This window comes from Scyliorhinus canicula, chromosome 11, assembly GCF_902713615.1.
Source record: "Scyliorhinus canicula chromosome 11, sScyCan1.1, whole genome shotgun sequence".
Lineage (NCBI taxonomy): Eukaryota > Metazoa > Chordata > Chondrichthyes > Carcharhiniformes > Scyliorhinidae > Scyliorhinus > Scyliorhinus canicula.
This window is the reverse complement of record NC_052156.1, coordinates 35,901,390-35,923,447: the sequence shown is the minus strand read 5'-3', so window position 1 is coordinate 35,923,447 and position 22,058 is coordinate 35,901,390. Positions and strand designations below refer to the sequence as shown.

Sequence of the window (22,058 nt, the reverse complement as noted above, 5' to 3'; positions counted from 1 at the left end):
TTTTAAATCAAATCACATCTTTATTGGGAAAAAATGTTTTAAAAAAGTAAGTACTTACGACTACTGTGAGCCTAATTATCTTACACTGTATCACGCACGTAATGATTCTATTCCCCTCTAAGTCTACCACTATAAGTTTACAAGCATGGATTTTAACTGCTAATACTTTTCTATTGGACCTGTAGGGGCATCACTACCCTGTCGCTGGCCGGGCTAGAGAGGGATCGAATTTTGTCAAGCTCAGAGCTTGAGGTCATCTGCGATATTGTTCCTCAAGGTTTCACTGATAAAACCTCTTTGTCTCTCCTTATTACACAGATCTTTCTGGCACTTTTCTGGTCACAAATGTTCAGAATCAGGACTCAAGGGTTGTATTTCTTCTCCAGAGCATGACATACAGGGGTCAGTGTTCAAATTAGTCTACTGCAGGATGCCTGACCTGAGGGCCAGTTGTCCTTGATTACTTTAATACCCCCTTCCCTCTTCCTGTCCATTTGATCAATCAGGATAAGTTTATTATCAGGCACATGTTCATTTCCATCCTGCTATTTCATCATAGTCAGCCTTCCCCTTGAAGACATTTATTGTCCAGCCTGCTGACTCTTTATGGTAGGTCATAAAATCAAAGACATTTGTGGTAAATCACATGGGTCACCTCTCCCTGTTACAGGTTATGTCTTAGACAACCACATTTCCCATCAGGCCATTCTTTGCTTGGCCATTTTTTAACAGGCTATAACTGGCCGGCTACAGTGCAATTGGCGCTGGGAAATTGAGTAATTATATGGAGGAGATAGACAGATTTTTAATTAGTAATGGGTTGAAGGGTTATGGAGAACAGGCAGAAGTGGAGTTGAGGCCAAGATCAGATCAGCCATGATTGTATTGAATGGTGGAGCAGGTTCGAGGGGCTGAATTGACTATTCCTGCTCCTTGTTCTTATGTTCCTCATCATACTCTGCCCTCTCAATGTCCTCCCCATTGGAGGACACATTCAGATCCTCCCATCATGGCGTCGGCCAAGACATCCCTCTCTGGAGTACAAGGTTATGAAGGACACAGCAAGCCACAATGATGTGCAAGACCCTCTGGGGCGTGAACTGGAGAGGACTACCTGACTGGTCCAGGCATAAGCAGCATTATTTCCTCTGAGGCACTTTGTGGCTGTCAAATGGGGATCATCGACCATTTCTTTTTTAGGTAGTATTTGTCAATGAGGAGCCAACCCTGAATGCATGGAGGTCCCTCGAAGATCTGCGACAAGATGTCCAAATAATAGGAGCTTCCAGCATATCTTGCACATACCTCCATAATCTGCTTCTGGAGTCTGCAGACCAACTGCACGTTGAAAGAGTGGGTTTTTCCCGGTTGATGGACTGTAGTGGCAGCTGCCAGGAAGCTCTTAAAGCCACATGAGTGCAATCAGTAGCGCCCTGTGGGAATTCGGTTATAGCAGTAAATCCCACTACTCTGGCAGTTTGGTTGACATCACCTTGAGGAAACTGGATGTAATTGTGAGCTTTGCAAAATAGGACTCGGTGACCTCATGTACGCATTTCTGAGCAGATGATTACGAAATCCCACAGAGGTTTCCAGTGGAGTCCTGGAATGAGCCATTCTGTGATACTGTATTTTGCTCTTGAGATATGAGAAAAATCTTCTGTGTACTCTTCATCTTGCCAGACTCCTCCACTCAAAGGCTCTGTCAGCCTCCGCCTTCTCAAAGTTGAGAAGGCCTCCTCAGATCCTTTTTCATTGGGGTGAGACTCTTCCCTTTGCTTCATTTTTAGATACCTGATTGCCAGGGTGAATTAAACTTTGGCTACTTCATCCATGTTCCTCCCGTGCTCATCCCTTCATTTAAAAAAAAAAAAAAAAATTTTATTCAAATTTTTCAACAACAAATTTTTTCCCCACAAAATAAACAAGGCATAGAAAAAACAGAAAGAAAAATAAAAAACAATAAATTAATAACAAAAAAGAAAGTAGAAAACATATAGTCGCAAAATCAAACCCCCTGAACAGACCCATAACCCCCCCCCCCCCCCCCCGGTTGATGCTGAGATTGACCACCCTCTAACACGCCAGGAAATCAAGAAAAGGCTGCCACAGCCGGAAGAACCCTTGTACCGACCCCCTCAGGGCAAACCTGACCCTCTCCAGTTTGATGAACCCGGCCATGTTGTTAATCCAGGATTCCGGGCTCGGTGGCTTTGCGTCCCTGACTGTAACAGAATCCTACGCCGGGCTACTAGAGACGCAAAGGCCAGGATACCGGCCTCTCTCGCCTCCTGCACTCCCGGCTCCGATGCTACCCCAAAGATAGCGAGCCCCCAGACCAGTTCCACCCTGGAACCGACCACCTTGGACAAGGTCCCCTCCACCCCCTTCCAGAACCCCTCCAATGCCGAACACGCCCAGAACATGTGGGTGTGATTCGCCGGGCCTCCCGAACACCTCCCACACCTGTCCTCATCCCGAAAGAACTGGCTCGGCCTGGCCCCTGTCATGTGCGCCCTATATAGCACCTTCAACTGAATTAAGCTGAGCCGTGCGCAAGAGGACGAATTCACCCTCCCAAGGGCCTCCCCGCCCACGTCCCCTCTGGATGCCCTCCCCTAGCTCCTCCTCCCGCTTCGCTTTCAGCTCCTCCACCGAGGCCTCCTCCCCCTCCTTCATCACGTGATAAATTGCCGAGATCCTACCCTCACCGACCCACGTCCCCGAGAGCACCCTATCCTGCACCCCCCCTCGGCGGTAATAGCGGAAACTCCACCACCTGCCGCCTAACAAACGCCCCAAGCTGCATGTACCTAAAGTATTCCCGGAGGGGGGGAGAGATCCCACTTCCCCTCCAATTCCTCTAAAGTCGCAAACTTCCCGTCGAGGAAAAGGTCCCCATCCGCCTGATGCCTGTCCTATGCCAACTCAAAAACCCACCATCTATTCTCCCCGGTGCAAACCGGTGGTTACCCCGTATCGGGGTCCAAACTGAGGCCTTAACTTCCCCCCCCATGCCGCCTCCACTGCCCCCAAATTTTGAGGGAAGCCACCACTACTGGACTCTTAGAATACCTTGCCGGGGGGGAGTGGGAGCGTTGGGGCCGTCACCAATGCCTCCAAACTCGTGCCCACACAGGACACCACCTCCAACCTCTTCCATGCGACACCCTCCTCCTCCATCACCCACCTACGAATCATTGCCACATTCGCAGCCCAGTAGTACCCACACAGGTTGGGCAATGCCTACCTCCCTGCCTCACTCCAGGAATACCCTCCTCACTCTCGGGGTCTTCCGCGCCCACACAAACCCCCGAATACTCTTATTAACCATCCTAAAAAAAGCCTTCGGAATCCAGATGGGGAGACACTGGAAGAGAAACAAAAACCTTGGGTGCACTGTCATCTTAACCGACTGGACCCTGCCCGCCAAAGAGAGTGGCAGCGCATCCCACCTTCTAAACTCCTCCTCCATGTGTTCCACCAGCCTCAAAGTTTACCCTATGCAAGGCCCCCCAGCTCCTAGCTATCTGGATGCCAAGATGTTACGTGGGTTTAAGTAGGGTGATCATTGCTCGGCACAACATCGAGGGCCGAAGGGCCTGTTCTGTGCTGTACTGTTCTATGTTCTATGTTCTATATCTAAAGCTCCTCTCCGCCCCCTTCAATGGGAGCTCTCCTATCTCCCTCTCCTGGTCCCCCAATTGCAGCACAAACCGCTCACTCTTCCCCACGTTGAGCTTATAGCCCGAAAAGTCCCCAAACTCCCCAAGTATCCTCAACACCTCTGGCATCCCCCTGCCGGATCCGCGATGTACAACAGTAAATCATCCGCGTACAGCAACAACTGATGCTCCTCCCCCCCCTCCCCCGCACAATCCCCCTCCAGTTATTCGAATCCCTCAGCGCCATGGCCAGGGGTTCAATCGCTAACGCGAAGAGCGAGGGAGACCCCTGCCTCGTCCCCCGGGACAGCCGAAAGTCCACCGACTCCTCCTATTCGTCACCACGCTCGCTACCGGGGAACTATACAGCAGCCTCACCCAGCTAATGAATCCCTCACCAAACCCAAATCTGCTCAACACTTCCCACAGGTAGCTCCACTCCACCCTATCGAAAGCTTTCTCCGCATCCATCGATGCTTTTATTTCCGCCTCCCCATCCACCGACGACATCATCGTAACATTAAGAAGCCGCCGCACATTGACATTCAGCTGCCTCCCCTTCACAAACCCCGTTTGGTCCTCATGTATAACCAGCTGGACCCATCTTTCACCCTCCCGGACAGTATCTTAGCCAAGAACTTTGCGTCCACGTTGAGGAGCGAGATCGGCCTGCAAGCCCCACACTGGAGGGGGTCCTTGTCCCGCTTTAGAATCAGTGAGATTATTGCTCTAGACATCGTCGGGGGCAAAGCCCCCCCCCCCCCCCCCCCCCCTCCCTCGCCTCATTCAGGGTCCTCACTAACAATGGGCCCAGCAGGTCTGAGAACGTCTTATAAAACTCCACCGGGAACCCATCAGGTCCTGGTGCTTTCCCTGTCTGCATGCTCCCCAGTGCCTCCATCAGCTCCTCCAACTCGATGGGGCCACCAGACCCTCCACCCGCTCCTTCACTCTTGGGAATCCAGCTTATCTTGGAGACTGTGACGCTCCCTCAAAAGCCCCTCTTCCGGGACATCCGCATACCTCCTGTTCACCCTTACTATTTCTTCCACCAAATTCTCCCTCTCAACCCTCTCCCTGTGTGCCCTAATAGAAATCAGCTCCCCTCTGACCACCGCCTTCAACGCCTCCCAGACCACCCCCACCTGCACCTCCCCATTGTCATTAGCTTCCAAATATCCCTCTATGCACCTACGGACCCGCCCACATCCTTCCTCCTCCGACAGAAGCCCCACGTCTAACCTCCACAGCGGGCGTTGATCCTTCCCCTCCCCCAGCTCTAGGTCCACCCAATGCGGAGCATGGTCCGATATGGCTATCGCCGAATACTCCGACCCTGCCACCCTCTGGATCAGCGCCCTGCTGAGGACAAAAAAATCGATCCGGGAGTAAGCCATGTGGACGTGGGAGAAAAACGAGAAGTCCCGACCTCCCGGCCTCATAAACCTCCAAGGGTCCACCCCTCCCATCTTGTCCATGAACCCCCTCAACACTGTGGCCGCCGCCGTCCTCTTACCAGTCTTGGACCTCGAACGATCCAGGGCTGGGTCCAGCACTGTATTAAAATCTCCTCCCAATATCAAGCCCCCCGTCTCCAGGTCTGGAATCCGGCTCAGCATGCGCCGCATGAAGCCTGCATCATCCCAATTAGGGGGGTACACATTGACCAGTACCACCCGCTCCCCTTGAAGTCTACCGCTCACCATTACGTATCTGCCACAGCTATCCGCCACCACACTCGACGCCACAAACGACAAGCTCTTTCCCACCAAAATCGCCACCCCCGGTTCCTCGCATCTAACCCCAAATGGAACACTTGTCCAACCCACCTTCTTCTCAGCCTCACCTGATCCGCCACCCTAAGGTGCGTCTCCTGGAGCATAGCCATGTCTGCCCCTAGTCTCTTCAAGTGCGCCATCACCCGGGCCCGCTTCACCGGTCCATTCAGCCCCCTTACATTCCAGGTGACCAGCCGAATCGAGGGGTCTTCCCCCTCCCCCTGCACCAGTCAGCCATAGCCCTCCCTCGGCCTACCACGTTCCCCACGGAGGCAGATCTCCATCCCGACCCCCCCATCACCATCAGTTCCCCTTCGGCCCTTCCAGCAGCAGCCCGGTACCTCCTCCCTACTCCCCAACACCCCCCTCCCCCCTAGCTGCGTTATCCCTCTCGTCGTACTTTTGTAAGTCAGCCGACTCCTGCTGACCCCGGCTGCTCCCGCCACCCCAACGACCCCTCCCGGTGTGACACAACCGTCACTCCCCTCGCCCCGCCCCTCCCACCCTACCTCTAGCGCGGGAAAAAAGCCCACACTTCCATCTGAAACCCCGCTCCCCGACCCAAAACGCGGGAAAGAAAAGGGCGCGCGACCCCACGGGCCTGCACTACAGCTCCCCAACCCTCCACCAGTGAAAAAGGCACCAAAATAAATAACTGAAAAGCCCCAAAAAGAGAAAAACCAAACAAGGGATCAACAAAGAAAAAAAAGGGTACCAGGGAGAACAAAGCCTCCGGACAATAAACATCAGACCCCAGCCCCCCCAGTCCTCAATTTGAGTCCAGCTTCTCTGCCTGGACGAAGGCCCAGGCATCTTCCGGGAGTCAAAGTAGAGCTGGCGGTCTTTATAAGTGACCCAGAGCCGTGCCGGCTGTAGCAGGCCGAACTTCACCCCTTTCTTGTGGAGGACTGCCTTCGACCGGTTAAAACCAGCCCTTCTCTTCGCCACCTCCGCGCTCCAGTCCTGATAAATCCGGATCTCTGCGTTCTCCCACCTGCTGCTCCTCTCCTTTTTTGCCCATCTCAGCACACACTCACGGTGGACGAAGCGGTGAAAACGGACCAGCACCGCCCTTGGCGGCTCGTTCAGCCTGGGCTTTCTCACCAACACTCGATGGGCACCCTCTAGCTCCAAGGGCCCTTGGAAGGACCCCGCACTCATAAGCCAGTTCAGCATTAAGGCCACATAGGCCTCCAGGTGCGAATCTTCCAGCCCCTCTGGGAGGCCCAGGATCCACAAGTTCTTCCGCCGCGAGCGGTTCGCCATGTCCTCCATCCTCGCTTGCCATTTCTTGTGGAGCACCTCGTGCGACTCCACCTTCACTGCCAGTCCTAGGATTTCATCCTCATTCTCCGAGGCCTTTTGCCATAACTCGCGGATCTCTGCACCCTGAGCCGTCTGAGTCGCCATGAGCTTGTCCAGTGAGGCCTTAAGTGGTTCCAGCAGCTCAGATTTCAGCTCTCTGAAGCAACGCTGAAGCAGCTCTTGTGCCCACTGCTGCCACGCCTCTGGTTCCCCGCCCGCCGCCATCTTGTTCTTCCTGACTCGCACCTTTCTTTGCTCCAAAGCCGATTTTTTGACCGCCCCGCTCCTGGTCCAGTCCATCCACCGGCAGATAAGCGTAGCAGATGTGTTCCCACACGGGGAAAAGTCCAACCAGCGCCGCTACGGGTCCTTAAAAGAGCCCAAAAGACCAAAAAAAGCGGGAGCCACCGAATGTGCGGCTTAACTCCGCATCACCGCAACTGGAAGTCCCCGAAGGTCGACAATCTCCCTTTTTACCACTGTTTTCCTCCAGAAAGACTCGGTTTTCTGAATTGGTGGAAAGCCTCGTTGAATCTGTTTACAGCAGAAACCTGAAAGGCTATGCAGAAATGGTTCAGAATCCATAATTCTCTCCAAAAGGCTATAGGGCTGAGTTCGTGGAGGACAGAGGACTGGGGTCAAACCTTGAGCGGAAAGCCCAGCTTGTTAAAAATAGTGACTCCAGAAAGCCTGCTGCCTTGTAAGTCCTACATTCTCTAACCTGCAGGATCCCTGAAATAATGATTCTGCAAGGAAGACCATTCCCGGCTGTTATCCAGTGACTATGATCAACCAGTGGGATTGAAGCAAAAGCTATTAAAAGATCCACCATCTGAAGCAAAGATTCACTAGGCTGATACTGAGGTTGGCGGCACTGATCTGCGAGCCTATATTCACTAGAGTTTAGAAGAATGAGAGGAGATTGAAATGTATAAAATTCTAACAGGGCTGGACAGACTAAATGCAGGAAGGATGTTTTTCCCTAGTTGAGGAGCCTAGAACCAGGGGGCACAATCTCAGGATATGGGATAGACCATTTAGGACTGAGATGAGGAAAAATATCTTCACCTATGGAATTCTCTGCCACAGAAGGCTATGGAAGCCAAGGTACTGAATGTATTTAAGAAAGAGTTTTTAAAAATAGATTTTAATGGCATCAAGAGATATGGGGAGAAAGTGTGAATATGGCACTGAGATAGAGGATCAGTCATCGCTTCTCGGCCTCTTGGCTAAGATGAACATGAGGACAGGTGTAATGCCTCGATCTGGTATGTCTCTTTTGTGGGGACCATGAATTGGACTCAATTTGAACTGGTTTTTGGAGAGGGTAAGGAACTCAATTCACGCTGAGCTCTGGCTTTGTAACTCTGATAAAGTAACAAAGAGACAGAGGATCAGGCATGATCATATTGAATAGTGGAGGAGAACCAACAGCCCTACTCCTGCTTCCAAGTTTCTATGTTTTCTTTTTTTTAAAAATATTTTTATTAAGGTATTTGAAAATTTTTATAAAAATAACATTAAAAATGACATCAACATGGTATAATAAACATCCCCCCCTCCCCCCATCCATCCCAATCTTCACACACCCCAACCATAAAACAACAATCCGGCTCTCTTCTCCCCCCCCCCCCCGGAATACTGCATCTGCTGGCATTTTAATTTTCCCCGAGAAAGTCCACGAACGGCTGTCACCTCCGGGTGAACCCGACCATTGACCCTCTTAAGGCGATTTTTATCTTTGAGACAGAGAAACCCAGCCATGTCACTAACCCAGGTCTCTACACTCGGGGCTTCGAGTCCCTCCACATTAACAAAATCCGTCTCCGGGCTACCAGGGAGGCATAGGCTAAGACATCAGCCTATTTCACCCCCTGAACTCCCGGGTCTTCCGACAATCCAAAGATCGCTACCTCCAGACTCGGCACCACCCGTGTTTTTAGCGCCATGGACATTGCCTTCGCAAAACCCTGCCAAAACACTCTAAGCTTCGGGCATGCCCAAAACATGTGGACATGATTTGCTGGGATTCCCACGCACCTCACACACCTATCCTCTACCCCAAAAAACTAACTCATCCTAGCCGCTGTCATGCGTGCCTGGTGGACTACCTTAAATTGTATCAGGCGAGGCTAAACTTGGCACATGAGGAGGTATTAACCCTGCTTAGGGCATCCACCCATAGATACGCCTCTCTCTCTCCTCCTAGCTCGTCCTCCCACTTGCCCTTAAGCTCATCCACCAGAGTTTCCTCCGCCTCCGAAAACTCCTGGTAAATATCTGAAACCTTCCCCTCTCCCACCCAGGTACTGGAGACTACTCTATCCTGTATCCCCTGTGGTGGCAGCAGCGCAAATGCTGGCACCTGTTTTCTCAGGACGTCTCGCACCTGCAAATACCTAAACCCGTTCCCTGCTGGCAATTTAAATTTGTCCTCCAAAGCTTTCAAGCTGGGAAAGCTCCCATCTATAAATAGATCCCCCATCCTTCTAATTCCTGCCCTCTGCCAACTTCGGAACCCACCATCTAGCCCACCCGGTACAAACTGATGATTATTATAAATCAGGGTCCAAACCTTTGCTCCCTCCGCTCTCTTATATCTCCTCCATTGTCCCCAGATTCTCAGAGCCGCCACCACCACCGGACTTGTGGAGTATCGGGCCGGCGAGAACGGAAGAGGTGCCGTCATCAGTGCTTCCAAACTGGTGTCTTGCATGACGCCGCCTCCATCCGCTCCCATGCCTCCCCCTCCCCCCACCACCCACTTCCTAATCATGGCTATATTAGCCGCCCAGTAGTAATTGCAGAAGTTTGGCAGCGCCATCCCCCCAACTGCGCTCCAGCAACACTTTCTTCACTCACAGGGTTTTACGCGATCACACAAAGCCCGAAATAACCTCATTCACCTACTTGAAAAAGGACTTTGTAATGAAGATGGGGAGGCACTGAAAGACGAACAGAAATCTAGGGAGGACCGTCATTTTCACGGTCTGTACTCTCCCCCCCCCCCCCCCAGTGATATCGGGAGCATGATCCATCTCTTAAAGTCCCCTTTAACTTGTGCAGTGTCTCCCATTCCAGTGCCACCTGGATTCCCAAATACCAAAAGCTCCTCCCTGCCATTCTAAGCGGCAGCTCTCCCAGTCTCTTTTCCTGTCCTCTTGCCTGGATCGCAAACATCTCAATTTTCCCCCATGTTCAATTTATATCCCGAAAAATTGCTAAATTCCCCCAGGATTCGCATTACTTCCCCCATCCCCTACAATGGGTCTGAAATATACAAAAGCAGGTCATCTGCGTAAAGTGAGACCCGGTACTCCACTGCCCCCCCGAACCAGCCCTTTCCAGCAGGGTAGCATGGTGGTTAGCATAAATGCTTCACAGCTCCAGGGTCCCAGGTTCGATTCCCGGCTGGGTCACTGTCTGTGTGGAGCCTCCCCCTGTGTGCGTGGGTTTCCTCTGGGTGCTCCGGTTTCCTCCCACAGTCCAAAGATGTGCGGGTTAGGTGGATTGGCCATGCTAAATTGCCCGTAGTGTCCTAATAAAAGTAAGGTTAAGGGGGGGGGGGGGTTGTTGGGTTACGGGTATAGGGTGGATATGTGGGTTTGAGTAGGGTGATCATGGCTCGGCACAACATTGAGGGCCGAAGGGCCTGTTCTGCGCTGTACTGTTCTATGTTCTATGTTCTATGTTTCCAGTTCCTAGAGTTTCTTAACGCCATGGCCAATGGCTCTATGGCCAGAGCAAACAGTAACGGGGAGAGGGGGCACCCTTGCCTCGTCCCTCGGTGTAGTTTAAAGTACCCCGACCTCAGCCGGTTCGTACGCACACTCGCTGCTGGTGCCTGATGGAGCAACCGCACCCAGTCAATAAAGCCCTCACCAAACCCAAACCTTCCCAGCGCCTCCCACAGGTAATTCCACTCCACCCGATCAAAAGCCTTCTCCGCATCCATCGCTACCACCACCTCCACTCCTTCTGAGGGCATCATAATAGCATTCAAAAGCCTTTGAACATTGGCCTTGAGTTGCCTAACCTTAACAAATCCCGTCGGGCCTCCCCTATCACCTCTATCCTTGTGGCCAGTTTCTTAGCCAGCAGTTTGGCGTCCACATTCAGTAGAGAAATTGGCCTGTATGACCTACATTGTTCTGGAACCTTCTCCCGTTTCTGGATCAATGAAATCAAGGCCTGCGACATTGTTGGTGAGGGGGGTCAGGGGGAAGACGCCCTTCTCTCTTGCTTCGTTAAATGTCCTCACCAGCAGTGGGTTCAATATCTCTGAAAATTTCTTATAAAATCCCACCAGGTAGCCATCTGGCCCCGGGGTCTTGCCCGACTGCATGTCCTCCAGCCCCTTGATTATTTCCTTAATCTCAATTGGGGCTCCCAGCCCTTCCACCAGATTCTCATCTACCCTCAGAAACCTCAACTGATCCAAAAACTGCCTCATCCTGTCCACCCGAGCCGCGGGTTCCGACTCATATAATTTACTATGGAAGTCCTTAAACACCTCGTTCACCTCCGCTTGGTCCAGGACAATATTCCCGTCTCTACTCTTACTTTACCTATCTCCCTGGCCGCCTCCCTTTTCCTGAGCTGGTTTGCCAACGTTCTGCTTGCCTTTTCCCTGTACTCATAAATCGCCCTCCCCTTGCCTTCCTCAACTCTTGAATCGCTTTCCCTGTGGTCAACAGCCCAAACTCTGCCTGTAACCTCCGCTGCTTCCTCAGTAGCCCCGTGTCCGGGGCCTCCGAGTATCTCCTGTCCATCTGGAGTATATCCTCCACTAACCTATCCGTCTCAGCCCATTCCGCCTTTTCTCTGCGGCCCCATATCGAGATTGATTCCCCTCTGCCTACTGCCTTCAGAGCTTCCCAAAGCGTCACTGCAGAGACCTCCCCCATATCATTTGTTTCCAGGTAGTTCTGGATGGACTTGTTAACCCTCCCACAGATCGCTTTGTCCGCTAGCAACCCCACATCCAGTCTCCACAGCGAGCATTGCCCTCTCTCCACACTAACCCGTAGATCCACCCAGTGCGGGCATGATCTGAAACTGCGATTGCCGAGTACTCAGTATCCACCACCACCGGTATTAGCGCCCTGTTCAGACGAAAAAAGTCGATGCAAGAATATAGCTTGTGGACATATGAGAAAAAGAAAACTCCTTCGCCCTTGACCGTGCAAACCTCCATGGGTCTACTCCTCCCACCTGTTCCATAAACCCCTTTAATTCCTTTGCCGCAGCCGACTCCTCCCTGTCCTGGATTTTGACTGGTCCAATTCCGGATCAATGACTGTGTTAAACCCATGATCAGGTTATGTGACTCTAAGTCTGGGATCTTACCTAAAACCCTCCTCGTAATTTCCACATTGTCCCAATTCGGAGCATGTGTGTTCACGTGTACCACCCGCCCTTCCAGTTTCCTGCTCACCATTATGTACCTACCTCCCTTGTCTGACACGATTCTTCCTGCCTCGAATGGCACTCGTTTGTTGATCAAGACCGTTACCACCCTGGTCTTTGAGTCCAGCCCTGAGTGGAATACTTTGTTAACCTACCCCTTTCTCGATCTTGTCTGGTCTGTAACCTTTAGGTTACCTCCGCCTTCAGTCCCCTCAAATGCGCAAACATGTGAGCCCTCTTGATCAACCCATTCATCCCTCTGACGTTCCATGTAATCAGCCTGGTCGGGGGGAACCCCCCCCCCCCCCAGCAACAACACTAGAAACCCAACCCCCCAAGTCAAGCTCCAGCTTAACACTTGCTCGCCCCCCACTGCGCTTCCGAGAGTCAGCTCACCCATGATGACTTGATAGCGCCTGCCCCTGGCACCAAGCAGTCTGACTCCCCATTGTTCTCTCCCCTATCCCCCTACATGGACAAACATATTAACAGCATCACATTCCCCAGTAAACAAACATCAGGGGAAAAAAAAGTGAAGAAACAGCCACTTTAGAAAAAAAACACACCCAAAAAACAGAACCAACCCCAAAAACCATCCCCCCTATAACCAGCTCCCTGCAAGACTAAGTTACCGTTAGCCATTCAAACAGCCCCTTATTACACATAGCACTACTAATACTTATACAGCCCAGCACAACAAATCGCCGCCACAGTACTTCTCCAAGGCTTCAGTGTCTTTTAATTTGCCTCCAGCCTCTTTTCTCTAATAAAAGTCCATACTTCGTCTGGTGTTTCAAAGTAGAAGTCCCTTTCCTCATGTGTGACCCACAGACGGGCTGGGTACAGCATCCCAAACTTCACCCCCTTAAAGAAGGCCATTTTTGCCGGATTAAACCCAGCTCACCTCTTGGCCAGAACCGTGCCCAGCTCCTGATAAATGCGCAGCTCACAATTCTCCCACTTGCTGCTCCATTCCTTCTTGGCCCACCGCAGAATGTGTTCCTTGTCCAGGAATTGGTGAAAGCGTACCACCATCGCCCTCGGCGGCTCGTTCGCTTGGGGCTTCTTCACGAGGGTTCTGTGCGCTCTGTCCAATTCCAGGAGCCGAGGGAACGCCTCAGCCCCCATCAGCTCCTCCAACATGCCCGTCACATAGGCCCTCGCATCCGATCCCTCACTGCCTTCAGGGAGGCCGACAATTCTAAGATTCTGCCTCCTGGACCTGTGCTCCAGGTCCTCTAGCTTCTCCTGCATTCTTTTCTGGCGGTCGTTCATCATCTCCACCTTCGTCTCCAGCACGGTTATGTACTCCTTGTGCTCGGACATCTTTTTCTCCACCTCCTGGATCGCTCTCCCATGGGTCTCTTGATTCTGCACAACTTGATCAATCGAAGCCTTAATCGGGTCCAGCATGTCCTTCTTCAGCTTGGTGAAGCAATCTTCAAAAAACTCCACCAGCTGCCCCGTTGACCACTGTGCCTTCTCTCCGTGGCCCTTGCTCTCGGCCATGCTTTCCCGTGTTGCCGGCTCTGCTCTCATCTTCCTTATAGGAATTTGTCTTCTCACACAGCCACTTCTGGTCCAATTCTCCATACACCGGAGGGGGATTTCTCCTCACTGTCTCACTCTTCACCGATTTATCCCATAAAATCTGGAAGAAAACGGGGAAAAAGGTCCAAAAGTCCGTCACAGGCGGGAGCTATCAAATGTACGATGTACTCCTCCATAGTCGCCACTGAAAGTCGTTTCTATGTTTTCTATCGGTTATGAGAGAGCGAGTGTAGAGTCACTCCCTATTGACTGTAGAGTTAGTTCCCCTAATTGGCATTTGACTGCTCCAAATGTCTAAGCTGTGCCAATTTCCATTAGGAAAATTGGAAATCAGTAGGATGCCTCTTCAATTGGCCCACAGGTGCAATACTTGACTACCCCCACAAGCTCAGAGTCCTCTGGCAATATAGTTTTCAGCTGCCTCATTGGTTCAGATTGGAAAATGGCAGTGCTGAGGTTTGCCATCCAGATCTGCTTCAACTCTCCCTCTGTGACTGGAAATCCCTCCCAATGTTCTGGAGGAGCATCATGTTTGGATTTCCCTTCCTCCAAACACTCTCCTTCCTCCCCATCTGATCCTTATTCCCATCATGATAGTTGTGGGTATCCTCATACCTCCTGAACCCTTTGATTTTGATGTCCCGATACCCCATGTAGACCTGACCATACCCAAATTCAGTATTATCTGTGTGCACTTTTCCCCAGCCCCCGCCCCCGCACCAAGCCTTTGTACTCCAACCCATTCTGAAGGTCTTGTGTCAAGCCTTTGTATCCAGTCCCTTCCATCAGATCCGATATGAATGCACTGCATAGAAAGGTAAACAAACAGACCTTGAAGTCAAGCATTTTAAAAATTAATTTCAGGGAGTTGGGCATCACTGGCGAGGCCAGTATTTATTGTCCATCCCTAATTGCCCTTGTTCAGAAGGAAGTAAACAGTCAACCACATTGCTGTGGACAGTCACAAGCAGGCCAGGCCAGGTGAGGAAGGCAGATCTCTATTAGTGAACCAGATGGGTTTTTATGACAATCAACAAAAGATTCATGGACATCATTAGGCTTTTAATTCCAGATTTTTATTCAATCCAAATCCCAGAATCTGGGTCTCCAAGACATTAACCTGGGTCTCCGGATTACTAGTTCAGTGCAATACCACTATTGTGCCACCTCACCTTATGCAGGTCAGCAGGGGCACATCACTTATATCTGGCTGTGAATCTAATTAGCTGCTGATGGGACTTTCTGATCTGGAGTAGAGGTGAGACTCTGGTGAGCTGGCTTTTAAACAAGTATTCATGACATGCAAATGAATGCAAATGTAGTTCCTGAAATGGTGCGACTATCTACCCAACCTGCCATGAAAATTGTGAGAGAACAATCACAATCTCTTGTTGCATTGGCGGAAAACTCATTTTTGGCCAGCACCCCCCCCCCCCAATGTTCCTGTCCCGCCCACCAGGGCATTGGTGGATTTTCCAGCTATATTTTTTAATTGATGGATGGAAAAAACGTAAGGACAGGTCCGACAACGTTAGTGGGGCAGGCTCAATCAGCAACTTAGATTTTGTAAAATATAAAATGAGGGCCCTGATATAAAAGAATAATAACTGAAACACCTCCACTTACACCAGGGGTTTTCAAACTCCGAGTCGTGACCCGCGGGTGGGGCGCGGGGCAGGTTTCGGAGGGGTGGTCGTGGGGCCTGGTCACGGTGTTCCCGATCGCGGAAGGAATACCAACGGCCACGACTGGCTTTTACAAATGCCGGCTGCGCAAACTTTTAAGATCGATGGCCATCCCTCGCATGCGTGCCGGATCAAGCGGTGCGCAGGCCCAGAGCCCAGCGGGGCGGACCTCCTCCTCCTCATGTCAGCGCACTATCCAGGGCCATTTTTTTCAGCAAATGATGGAGTCCTTCTACCAGAGGCGGCAGCAGAATGCAGCTCACACGCCCCATGCGCTGAAGTCACATGTTTCTTATAATCTTTATTAGTTTCCGTGTGATGTTTGCACATTCTCCCCGTGTCTGCGTGGGTTTCACCCCCACAACCGAAAGATTTGCAGGTTAGACTGATTGGCCACGCTAAATTGTCCCTTAATTGGAAAAAAAATAATTGGGTACTTCAAAAAATTTTTTTAAATCTTTATTAGTGTCGCAAGTAGGCTTACATTAACACTGCAATGAAGTTACTGCAGAAATCCCGTAGTCGCCACACTATGGCACCTGTTCTGATACACTGAGGGAGAATTCAAAATATCCAAAATATTCACCTAACAAGCACGTCTTTCGGGACTTGTGGGACGAAACTGCAAACCCACACAGACACTGGGAGAATATGCAGACTCTGCACATACTGATCTAAGCTGGGAATCGAACCCGGGGCCCTGGTGCTGTGAAGCAACAGTGCTAACCACTGTGTACCATACCACCCACATTCTGGATGTGAGAGAACTTCCTTCATTTTGCAGCTGCCAGCAGTGCTGGTGTGAATTCCAGGGCCCCTGGTGAACAGCCCATGAAGAAGAAGCTGAAAACAGGAACAAAGCAGCATAAAGGTGATTATTTGGCCAACCTTTTGGAGGCAAGCTTGCAGGTAATGGTGTTTCCAAGCAGCTCCTATGTTTGTACTTCGAGGTAATAAAGGCCAACAGTTTGGGAGGCTTTGTCAAATAAGTGTAGGCATAGTGCTGCAGTGCACTTGTGGATGGTGGAGGGAATGCCAATCAAGTGAGTTTTTATGTCTTGAATGGCGTGTCTGTTTTCATGTAAGTTGTTGAAATTGCATTCATAAGGCAAACAGGGGCTATTCCATCACACTCTGTACTTTGCGTTGTATGTTGTGGGCAGGCTTTGGGGAGTCGGAAGGTGAGTCACTCGTTGCATACTACCCAGGCTCTGATCTGCTCTTATGCCACAGTGTTTATGTGGCTTCTGCAACTCAGCTTTTGATCAATGATGACCCCAAAGATGTTGATGGTGGGGAGTCTGTTGAATATCTAAACTAGTTGGGCCCCATAGCTACTCTTGTCTGTGTCTTTTGGGCATGGGAAGAGCTGAGGTGAGGGCTGTACCGGGGAATGACCAGGGTGAGAGAGAGTAGTGCTTTTAATGGGGCTTACAGTGTCAAAGGTGGAGGTAGGGGTGTGGATCAGTAGCTGCAGAAACATGGTTAGACAGTTTGGATTTTCAAAGTGCTACTCCAAGGATTTTCCAGGGTTGGACAAAGGGTAGAAGTAGGATGGAGAGGAACGAGGTCTGTGTGGGTGTAGAGAAATCCAATAATGTCAGGAGAGGCACAGAGGGAAGATCTAGGCTAATCTAGGAGGTCAGCCCTGTGGACATTTGATTAGGATGATCGAGGAATAAGAAGGCTAGGAAAGAGATTTGGACGAGTACAGTACCCAAGATGGATGAAATGAGAGGAGGCATGATGACATGAGGGAGTGGTCCAGGAGGATTTAAGAAAAAAGGGGAATAAAATGGAAATGAAGTTGGGTGGATTTAGCTTCTGCGTGGCAGCCAAATGTATGTAATTGGACATGGGAAAAACTTACATAACCTTGATTCAATAACAAGCAATAGTTACATATATCTTGGTGGTAAACAAGATCGGAGATGATAGAAGGCAGTCCAGGGCAATGTTTACTTTAATTTTTTTTGATGTACTATTTGTATTTTCTAGCTATTCCAGATAGTCCTGTTGTGCCCATGACCTCCGAAAGCATTGAACAGAATGATCAAAGCAGAGCTCTATGCATTCCTCCTAATTACAACAAATAAGTCTATGAATAATCACCGCCAGTGTATTTGCTCAAACAACTAAAACTAAGTAGAACCTTTCAGATAATCCTTCCAATTTGTTTTGGAACCAAATGAATCAGTGCAATTGTGATATTGTTATTACAACATGAAGGACCTGAAAGCCCAAATCCTACGATCCACCTTTGTACATGCAGAGACGACTTGCCCACTTTTCTGACAATTGTTACGATCCCAGTTGATGTTAGAACTGGACAGGAAGATTCCGGAATGAAATCCTGGCTCAAAAGACAGTAACTTGGAGGAACAGAGTGACAGGACCGCAAATTAGTTTTACCAACAAGGAAAAGGAATTTATTAAACATGAAAAAAATGGATTATGATACATACTCCTTGACTCCTCCCTCCCCACAGTTCAATAATTACACACAGATTTTAAGATTAACACAGGTTACAAAGTACATCTAAAACTACAATGTTCTCATGAACACAAAGTCCCTTTAAACTAGAAACAGTCGGACAGTAGTTGTATGAAACGTATGCGTGGGAATTAATTTTATGATTGTGGAACTAAAAAGTCACAGCAGCCAGAAAAAATAGGATAGGAAACAGAGCCTCCAATTTCACTGATTCTGAGGTGGAAATTTCTGAGTAAGGAAAGTGCTTTCTACTAAAAGCCCCATGTACCCGGTGGCCAATACAAGAAGGCTGCTCAATGTGATTATGATGGCCCCGGAGAGTGGGAAGGTTGAGGTAGTTGTGGCAGTGGATGCGGAGAAAGCGTTCAAAGGGTGGAGTGGGACTATTTATGGGTCGATTTGGGTTCGGTAGGGGCTTTATTGACTGGGTTAGGCTGTTGTGGGTGGGTGAAACATAGAGTCTCGCTGTACGCGGACAACCTGCTCTTATACAGGGGCTGGGATGGGTGAAATTATGGCGATTTTGGGGGAATTTGGCCATTTTTCGGGGTATAAACCGAATATGACAAAGAGCGAGATGTTTGTATTCCAGGCAGGGGGTCAGGAGGGTCGGCTGGGGGAGCTGCCGTTTCAGTTAGTGGGGGACAGTTTCAGATACTTAGGGATCCGTGTGACTGGGGTCAGTTACACAAGTTGAACTTGTCCCGGTTGGTTGAGCAGATGAGGGGCGAGTTTCGGAAATGAGATGCGCTGCCGCTGTGTGGGAGGGTGCAGACAGTCAAAATGACAGTCCTACCAAGATTTTTATTTGTATTTCAATGTCTCCCAATATTCATCCCGCGGTCCTTTTTTAAGAGGGTTAACAAAATCATCCTGGGCTTTGTGTGGGCGGGTAAGTCCCCACGAGTGAAGAAGGCAATGATCGAGAGGAATTGGGAGGCGGGGGGGCTTACCCTGCCAAATTTCAGTATTTACTACTGGGAGGCTAACATAGCCATGATGAGGAAGTGGGTGGTGGGGGCGAGGTCGGTTTGGGAGCGGATGGAGGCACCTTCATGTCGGGGCACCAGTTTGGGTCCGTTGATAACAGCACCTCTGCCGTTCCTGCCGGCGAGGTACTCCACCAGCATCGTGGTGGTGGCGGCTTTGAGGATCTGGGGTCAGTGGAGGAGGTATGTTGGAGCAGTGGGTCCCCACATGTGACAATCACCAGTTTGCCCCGGGGAGCTTGGATGGAGGGTTTCGTGTATAGCGAAGGGCGGGAATTGAGAGGATGGGGGACCTGTTCTTAGAGGAGAGCTTCCCTAGCTTGGGGGTGCTGGAGGAGAAGTTTGGGCTGGCAAGGGGGAACGAATTGAGATATTTACAGGTGGGGGAATTTCTGCGCAGGCAGGTATCATCCTTCCCACTCCTGCCATTAAGGGGGATCCAGGATAGGGTAGTGTCTCGGGGATGGGTGGGAGAGGGGAGCGCCTCTGACATCTACAAAGAACTCATGGGGGTGGAGGAGACGCAGACCGAGAAGCTGAAGCGTAAGTGGGAGGAGAAGCTTGGTGGTGAGATGGAGGATGGCTTATGGGCTGACGCGTTGAGTAGAGTCAACGCGACCGCAATATGCGCCAGGCTCAGCATGATCCAATTCAAGGTGGTCCACCGGGCCCACAGGACAGTGGCACGGATGAGTAGATTGTTTGTGGCGGAGGACAGGTGTGTAAAATGTGCGGGAGGACCAGCGAACCATGTCCAAATGTTTTAGGCGTGTCCAAACTTAGGGGATATTGGCAGGGACATCATGTCCAGAGTATTGAAAACAAGGGTGGCAATGAGTCCAGAAGTGGCGATTTTCGGGGTGTTGGAAGATCCAGGAATCCAGAAGGAGAAAGAGGTAGATGTTCTGGCCTTTGCTTCCCTGGTAGCCCGGAGACGGATACTGCTGGCTTGGAGGGACTCAAAGCCCCCGAAGTCAGAGACCTGGCTAACTGACATGGCGAGCTTTCTCGGCCTAAAGAAGATGAAGTTCGCCTTGAGAGGGTCAGTGTTAGGTTTCACCCGGAGGTGGCAACCATTCATTGATTTCTTCTCGGAGAATTAATCGTCAGCCGGGGGAGGGGGGATGTGTTAGGGTAGCGTAGAATATGGGGATAGGGGGTCAATTAGGCAGGTAGTGGCGGGATGGGAGTCAGGGATTGCACTATGTTTATTGTTCTTTGTGCATTGTTTTTATACTGTTGCTGTTTGTAATGCCAAAATTACCTCATTAAAAATTGTTTATTAAAAAAAAGCCCCATGTACCCTACGTTTACCCTGAGACTGAATGGAAACCGTTAAATGTACGAGTTATTGACTGAGCAACTTGTTCAGTCTATACTCTGCATACTTTAAAGCTGACACCAAACGGCATTGGTAAAAAGATCAACCTGCTGCAATCGCCTCTTCAGTTACATCAAGTTATTACTGTGGTGATATGCCTCACTATAAATGCACAAGGGGTTAACGTAAATATACTAAGACTAAGTAAGCACTAGAGGGAGCACCAGAGACATCATGACATGCAGACATATAGCTAATGAACACACAGAATAGGACGCGGCCAATGGGCAGTCAAGACACCGAGAGGTGACACTACCATAAGGGGGCAACCGATATAAAATGACAGGGCACACATGATCTGTCTCTTTCCAAAGGGGACACACAGAGAGAAGGACAGGGGCAGATTAGAAGCATCACACCCACCGCATGGCTGAGAGCAGACTGGTTAGTTAGACACACTTACTTCAGCAAGATTAGCTGGGGAGTCAAAATCAAGTAGGAGAATGAACTGTTCAATAAATGTGTTAAACCTATCTCCAGGTCTGAACCTTACTTTGTCAGAGCATACATCAAAGAAGCAGCTTATGCTACATGAAGAAGCATAACACAACATGGTACCAGTGAGTGCTTGTTGAATATATATAGTTCAACTCAACATATCCGTGACTACCAGCAACAGCACCCAGGCAAGATGTTCGAGATTCCGGTTCCTCAGCAGCTCAGGTACCACGGCAATCTCAGTGCCAACTGGCGTGCATTCAAACAGAGATTTGAGATCTATATGGTCGCATCCGACCTAGATGGCGTGGGCGATGCTGAGAAGATAAAGCTGCTACTCACCATTGTGGGTAAAAGTGCAACAGAAATCTTCAACTCCTTCAGGACCAGGTCAAGACCAGAGAGACTTCCAGACGGTCCTGGACAAGTTTGAAAACTACTGCGAGGTAAACACTACAGAAGAAATCGGTAAAACTGGAGCCTATACTCACCACGAGTCAAAGGTAGGCTTGCAGCAGAGGAAAACGGCAGTTTTGATTGGCGGCCATCTTGAGAAAGGAGCCGCACATGCGCAGTTCCCCAGACGACACAAACCGGAAAATCAATGTTTTGCGCATGCGCGAGAAGTCACGCATCTGCAAAGTGCGCACAGTGAAGGAAAAGCAATTTGCGCATGCGCAATCCATTCCTACGTACTACGTCACAAGCATCATGACGACAGAGGCCCGGACCAAGCCCACTTAAAGGGGGAATGTCCCAAAATAGTGGGGGGAAAATTTAACGCCAGAAAACACAATTCCTTCACCTGGAATGACAGCACAATGCCTGAACTTTGACCAGTAGCTGAAAGTAACCTCCACAGACCCCTGAAACAAGCAGTTAGCACCACCCCAAGAGATGAATTAGTCCTTGAAGACTATGACTCAGACGTTGATTTCTTCCTTGGACATAGTGAGCACAATGACAGCTCCGACACAAAAAGTGATGATATGGTCCTTGAAGACTACGACTCGGAAGATGATTTCATCATTGGACATGGCGACCTCAGTACCAAATCCGAACCGCAACGAGATGATGTTTACATAAAAGAATCTGATACAGATATGGATGAGTTCTTCGGATTTGAGGATCTTCAGCCCAGCATAGATGACATCCCGGCCCGTGAGTACAGGATTCTGCTGCGGCCTGAAGCCAAGGGACAGAGAGCGGTACAGTCCCACAGAGAGCGACCTGACGCCACACCAGTGGTCCACGCACCACGAACAGTGCTCCACGCACCATGAAGAGTCCCCGACTCCACACAGAAAGCGACGACAGATTCCACATCGAGACCACTGCACGACTCCATTGAAAGTGCACTGAT

The 22,058-nt window shown here is 50.2% G+C and overlaps 1 long non-coding RNA gene across 1 annotated transcript; it reads right to left on the bottom strand.

Moving 5' to 3' along the window:
• Nucleotides 1-21,248, bottom strand: LOC119974003. The gene is made up of 2 exons (XR_005462430.1): nucleotides 21,187-21,248; nucleotides 1-1,854 (listed from the first exon to the last, which is right to left on the bottom strand). It is a non-coding gene; the product is annotated as an uncharacterized LOC119974003 (long non-coding RNA).
• Nucleotides 21,249-22,058: the final 810 nt, after the last annotated feature.